We start from the raw sequence: 7,197 nt of genomic DNA, 5'->3' as shown, positions 1-7,197 counted from the left end.
TTGAGAAATTTTAAACATTCAACATGATGTACTTAGACACATGTCAGACCGATTTGTAAGTGACACGTTTATGTATGCAGAGCGTAGTCTGCGCAGAAGGCTAATCCGCTGTTGAAGATGGTTTAACCGCAGGTCACAGGATCCAAAATAAGCTCATCTGATGCACTCAAACATCCTAAAAAATGCTCAGCTAAGAATATCACAACGGATAAATATCATACGACAAGAATATCTGAAGATGCGGACGTCCAAAATAAAGCTGTTACTGAAAGAGGATGTGAATGAACGCGTAGATTTGCCTTCCAAAGGGGAAGTGGAAGGAGGTATACTGATGGAGTGTAATGTGGAGTGGTGCCAGTCGATATTGCGCTGAAAGCTCCTGGTCAAGTTGGTGAAAGACACTGTAGTTAGAACATATCCACAAACCACAGTGATGGATTCCCAGAATCATCATTGTGTTTGTGTGTGTGTGAGACGAAAAGAGAGCGCACAGATTACAAGTTGTCTCTCATACTGGTGGTGCAGTCTGGCTGGGTTCTTATCAGTCTACCTTGCCTTGTGAAGGAGACAAAGACACTGCTATCATTTAGCTGCCGGTGAAATGGACTTGGGGCCGTGACACACCGAGCCGACAGAGGGCTGTGGGGCGCCACTGGGCTATCACTGAGCGTCTGTTCCCCCTTATTTTTTTTTTTTTCATATTCTTTACTCACTTACTTCTTTACTATTCTTTTTCCACATGCAAAAGACCATCAGTTCACAATATTAGAGAATGAAAATAGTGTATGTTCAAATTTAAAGTGCTGTGAGTACAAATGCACTTTTGGACTGCTGTCTAGTTATTTTCTGTCAGGCAGGTGCTTGGGGGAGGAGGGAAGGTGCACTGTGGGACTAAGCCTCTAGGGGGGCCTGTGGAAGGAAGTAATTATCATGTTCATTCTAATGAAAGCAATGATAGCCCAATTTTATTTTGAAGCAAATTACTCATGATCACTTATTACAAAAACAACAACAAAACATGAAAAGTGCACCGCAGGCGGCCAGCCACATGACCTGAGAAATACACTGATCTGAACTAATTACAAGCAAATGTCGGAGTGAATGTTGTTGCTATACCAAGACCTGAACATAAATTACGGTGCAAAAGAAGGAAGGAGATAAAAAAGAGGCAGCTGACAACTTTTGTCAGTCAGCTAAGAAAGATGCTCCCAGCACGGCTAAAGAGGCAGATAGTAGCCAGACGGCTAACGCTACTAGAGCAAGAAAACACAAGCATGCTTATTGGGAGAGGGCTCGTTCACTGGACCTTTTCAATCAGGGGGTCTATACATTTTACTCCCAGAATTCAGACACTGGACCATCTCTTAGCAACTGCTCCTTCTTCTTTTCCTCACTGCAAGAGACCACCCATTGTCAATATCAGTAGAGCAAAATATAACAGAGCTGGTTCCAACACTTTTCCACACACAATCAATTTTAATTGTGTGATCCTGTGGATATTGTAGCCTTTATCCAAATTCTCAGCTATGAAACTGTAGCTTAGTTTGCTGAGTTTGTTCCTCAGGAATGTTCTGTGGCTAACAAATACCAACTAATTAGTTCCTGTCACAGAACACTCAGCACCTCCATGTTGGCCATCATTTGTAGTCTTTTCATTAGAAGACTAGTCTATACAATGTGTTGTCAATATCCCTTGTAACAGTGAAGGTAAGGGTACTTCTGTGACAACATTTTTCACCCAATACAAGAAACACCAGGAACTGGGTGTTATCTTAGATCTACTTTATCACATTATTTTGGCTTGCCGTGGTTCTGTGCATGTATTATGTGTGCCCTGACCATCTGCTCCGCCCATCCCAACGGAAGAGTTCAATTCTGTGGGGACAGAAAGAGGCACAGTGGGGGTTGGCCTGGTCTGGATCTCCATGGACATGATCTTGGATCTCTGGAGAAAAGGCTGGCAAAACACTGACTCACCTGGCCCTGGAGTGTGTTGGTGCAAACACACACACATGCACACAGCTACGTGGACAGACAGACAGGCAGCTGCTAGCCTGATGGGGAGGCTGATGGAGATGATACACGGATGGATAAACACACGCTGGACATGATCGAATAAAAACTGAAACACGCATTTACACAGAATGCAGTAAGTCATCAATATGCAAACTAACTAATTATATGACTGAGTGACATATTCAACACACCCGTCCATCCACCCCCACGCACACACACACACAAGCGCGCACATATGAGATATACAGAAATGTCAGCTTCAATATAATTTACTATCCGGTGGCTCGCAAAACAGACAGAAAATTGAAAACCTATTTACAATCCAAATCAATGGGATATCAGAGTGTCATTCACTGGGTCCATACAGCACATAAAACTTCATTAGCTCAGCGACACGCTAATAGATTTTCTACGAAAATGAGATATCATGGATGAGACTGACACATCCAGTGTTTCAGTGTGATTTAAACCAGGAGCCAATAAGCCTTTGAGAGAGTGAGGGGAGTGGGCAGACATTTTTATGAAGACGGACACACTAAATCCAGCATCACCATTGGCAGCTCATAAATATTATCATCCCCTGGATAGAAATGACTTGTAAATTGACCATAAAGCGGATATATACACGCTTTGTATGCGTGGTTTAGCAGCCTGCTGCACTGAGGGATATACAGTGACAGATGTGTGATGAATGTCTATTATATGGGTGATACAGTGAATGTTTAGATTGTGCGTGTTGGGGCAACGCAGGGGAAAAAAAGGGGAAGACCCCCGGGAACAGTGAACCACTGTGGGGTGATTTCTGTATCCCCACAGGCTTAAGATAAACCATGTACAGCTGTGTTTAAAGGGGTTCACCGAGTTAATTCAAAAGGACACAGGGACCCGATGCGGGCTTATGTGTAGCTCCACGCACACATGCACAATTCTTCGGCAAGATGAGGAGAGCTGCTGAAATAACACCGAGCCAGCTGGCAACAGTGATCCACACAGACACGCGGAAACACAGGCGCACCTCCCTCCAACCCACTTGACTGCATTAAAAAAGGAGGCTTCATCAAAGCTATTCATGTTGCCTCCATAAGTCATCATCTCATTTGCAAGACAAATGGGGAAGTCAGATTGGTCAGTGCATTCTAATAAAGAGCCAAGCACTGAGCAAGCATCCTCCTCTCCTCAGCTGCCCTCTCTGACGAAGGCAGAACCAGATTTTCTGAACTCTTCATACATCGACATTCACATTTACGATTTAATACATGTTTAACAATAACCTGCAGGCCCTGCTGCCATTTGTCACCACACGTCTAATTCAATCAGATCAACATATGTTTTTTTCCCCTCTGTCTAGGCTTCAAGGATAAGTTCACCCAAAATGGAAAATTCGGTCATTATCTACTCTCAACTATGCTTATGAAAAGCTTCACAGCAAAACACTGTTGTAGCATTCTCTTTAACCCTAACCCTAACAACTGAAGTAGATGGGGGTGTTTTAATGAAGATTTCTGCTTATAAATGGGGGCAATGTAGTTATATCAAATCAATTTGGGATATAAGGGAGGTAGGTTACACTGGGTAGGCTATATGGCGCCATCTCCACTTTTTAAAAACAAGTCCCCATCTACTTTGGGTGTTAAGGAGATGTTAGAACAGTCTTTTGTTGTGAAGCTTCAGAAATGTTTTGTCGACAACAAAACTTTTCATCATCACGGGGGTTAAAAGATAATTACTGAAATGTCTTTTTTGGTTGAATTCAAACTGCAGGAATACTGCAAGAATTAACCTTAAATGTCAATTTTAAAGATTAACTTGGACAAGATACTCAATAAATATGACATTTGAACACATAAAAATAAACACAATGGACAAACAGACAAGACAAGCCTCAACTGCGGAGAAAAAGTGTTCTTAGTGATACTAAAAAAAGCTCCAAAACAGCTACAGTAGTAATTGACGTTGTCTTGCCAACTGCAGTTTCCAAGGTAGAGAATAAACTTTTGATCTTAACCTTCAAGGCAACATGATAGTTTTAACAACTTCAATCCCATGACGACCGGCACCCATTCTATTGTACCATTTTTATGGTCGGACAGTACAAGGTACATTTAAATATTTGCCTTCAATGCCATGCCTGACCTGCCTGCAAATGCTCTGCTTATCTGATCTATAATTTTTTAACCAAGTGAAAGATGAAGTTAAAACAATCTTGTGTGTTTAAGCTTCCAAGACAAACATGTTTGTCCTTGGACTGAATTAATTTATGCTCGTGCAGCACACAGATAGGATGGATGCTGGTGATAAAACATAATTATACAGACCCATTATCATTTGGTCCAAGCATGTTTGATTTATCCCTGGACCAGTCACCTTAACATCAATTTCATCAGGTCATGTGATCCTGACCCCGTCATGGAATGACTATTGTCACTGTAGATTGCAGCGCTATTGATTTGCTGTGCTATGAAAGCTATCTGATATTACGACGCACAGACTGTTGATTTAGCCCAGCGCTTGTGCTGAATAATTAAATGAAGCCAATTGGTCGGTTGATATCTGTGCATTTTCATCCTTCAAACCACTCAGAGAGATACCCTCAGAGTCTGTCACGAGGAGCAAAGTATAATAAATGAACACATGATGTGACGGACTGAAATCAATGGCCTGTCAAAAAGAGAGATTTGGCCAAAGAGCGACCACCCTCAAACACAGCTATTGTTGATTTATTGCGGGAATTGATTGAAGAGGTCAGTCTTCCTCAGAGGTGACATTGGGCTGTTAGACCTGAAGCCATTTTGTTTGTTTTAATGTGTTTATTTGTTCAGAAGAGCCCATGTTAGCCCATTACAGCCTCAAGTCAAGAAGCAACGCGCCATCTTTGCAAACGTATCTGGTCTGGCCAAGCACTTCACACCGACAGAACTTTATTTCAAATTCTGGTAGAAGTCCCAAAGTTTTCATACAGAATATGTGACACAGTGTGAAATAAAGTTTTCTAAATAATTCAAGACACCCAAGAGAGAAGTGAAACTATCAACGATTCGTCTGCAGGCTCATTTATGTATTCGTATCAGGCCTATTTTTATTAACCTAATAATCTTCCAAATAAATATGCTAAAGGTTTGAGTTATGCAGCCTAGCTCACCATTATGAGAACACATGTAGCCTATCAATGTGACTATTATAGGCTACAGTGGGATTTTATTTTGTAGGAGCTGCACAGGTGGATGTGGGTGCAGTCACGTGACTCCAAGATGGCCTTAATTAGTGCCGGGACGTTTCTGCTGTGTTTACAAAATTAATGTGCTTAAACTTGAACTTTACTGACTTTAAACATCTTAAATTTAGCTTAAATTAGGGCCTCCATATGCATTTGAAGTTTGACGTATACTTGTTCGACAGAAAGCTGTATAAAGTAATGGAGGTAAGTAAAGTTTTTCAGTTGTTAAGGTATGCTGTGGATTTCCCCCAGCGCTATTTTATGAATTGTTAGCTTAATAGTCTGATTAAAGCCGGTGTGAGCGTTTTTTTTTTTGGTTTTTTTTTTGTGGTTGTCCTCCTTCTCCACCCAAGAGACCAGTCTCCATACATAATATAAGCTACCAGTATTCATGTAATACTGCTTAACAGCCTTGTGTCGCATGTTCAGCTTTAAGAAAGTCTCCATTGTGATTATTTTCTTGTTTACAGGCTCCATGTTACTGGCATGAATGCGCTATGAGGCCATTATAAGAACAAGGAAAAAAAAAACAACGTCTGGCCAGACTTTTCACGTGATGTTTCTACAGAATGTGTATCTTGTAAGGGTTTGCAAGTTGTCGTAAAGGAAAAACGTACCGTGAATTGTGGGTCTTCAGTGGTCACAGGCCACCGCAGAGCCGGTGAAGCCTCGGTTTGTGTTTGTCAGTGGCGGTGGCTGTGAAGTTTCAGCGGCCTGTAGGTGGGGCTCTGATGCAGTGTTTCAAAGCGAGGAAACCCTCTGGAAGCGAGAGCAGGGAGGGAAGGAGGGGAGGGAGGAGAGGAGGAGGGGAGGGAGAGGATGCTGCAGCAGACACAGATGCCTCCCCAAAAGACACCCCCCGGGCTTGAAGGGCAGGGGGCACGGGCTCATCTTCGTTGCTCAAGTTTTTGTTGTTGATGTTGTTGTCGTCCAGTTGTTGTTCCCCCCCATATCATATATCGACTATTTCAGGGCTTAATCTGGAAGTTGTCTCATGAGATGGAAACACAAGAAACAACAACATTGACCCGCATGGTGCGCAGGATTGAGTCCATATTGATGTCTTTATATGTAAATAAGAGGTAGGCTTAATAGCCCATTTTATGAATAAGGGGACATTATTCCTGCCCCCCACACTGCTTACCTCGTTAAAGACATGATTACATAATTAGGTCTTTTTGCATATTAATTGCCTAAAAATGTATGGGGGGAGGATAGACTCCTGGAGCATGTTAAAAGATCATCAAAGAACAAAAATGCAGATTCTAATCCCCTACAACTATGCGAGTGTCGTAATTATGTAGCTGTGTTGCCTAATCGCTATCTTTAAATGATCCTGCGATTAGATATTCAAATCCGATGATCTGATCATTTCACCCCGGCATTGTGGCGCATTTGCGCAAATTCCCCTTTGGCTTTGCCAAATCTCATTCTCAACGGGATGGATGCATTACATAAACCTTGCATGAATCTCTGTTTTAACGAATCATAAGCTCTATTTAATCTCGCATCCTGTGTCAAATTGTTTTCAAGTGTGGAGCTGTTAAATGAACTTTCTGAACTCTCATTCTTGAAAGTGCTCTGGGAGGGAATGCTGGGATTGTGTCACTTAAGCTGGCACTGTAAACGTCTAGTGATAAATGGTAATAAAAGGTTCGTTTTGGGTAGGCCCGGTGCTCAAGGCATGTTGGAGACTTGAGAATGTAGCCGCCTGCAGACCCCAGATGTGACTGCGGTAGAGACGGCAGCCTTGGTTGAATATAGCGGGCGGGGGGACGGTCGCTTTTTGCATCGTCCGACGCGCCATCTACTCAGTCCCTCCCGAGCTTCAAGATCCGCCGAGGAGCTGCAAACTCCGAGGCAGCGCGCCGCTCTCTCTCTCTCTCTCTCTCTCTCTCTCTCTCTCTCTCCCCCCCCTCCTGCTCTCCCCCCCCGTCCCTCCAGCACTCCCTCTCTCTTCCCTTCGC

The 7,197-nt window shown here is 42.8% G+C and overlaps 1 protein-coding gene and 1 long non-coding RNA gene across 2 annotated transcripts in view; one reads left to right on the top strand and one right to left on the bottom strand.

Moving 5' to 3' along the window:
- Positions 1–1,091: 1,091 nt before the first annotated feature.
- Positions 1,092–5,961, bottom strand: LOC119032406. Its single transcript, XR_005078887.1, has 3 exons — positions 5,848–5,961; positions 1,978–2,066; positions 1,092–1,875 (listed from the first exon to the last, which is right to left on the bottom strand). It is a non-coding gene; the product is annotated as an uncharacterized LOC119032406 (long non-coding RNA).
- plxna4 (plexin A4) overlaps positions 5,268–7,197 on the top strand; it is a 230,963-nt gene continuing 229,033 nt past the window's right edge. Inside the window, exon 1 of the mRNA XM_037121531.1 lies at positions 5,268–5,434. The gene's annotated coding sequence lies outside the window, so the exon portion shown is untranslated. The remainder of the gene's footprint in view (positions 5,435–7,197) is intronic.

Source organism: Acanthopagrus latus, chromosome 14, assembly GCF_904848185.1.
Source record: "Acanthopagrus latus isolate v.2019 chromosome 14, fAcaLat1.1, whole genome shotgun sequence".
Classification (NCBI taxonomy): Eukaryota; Metazoa; Chordata; class Actinopteri; order Spariformes; family Sparidae; genus Acanthopagrus; species Acanthopagrus latus.
This window is presented reverse-complemented; position numbering and strand designations above follow the sequence as displayed.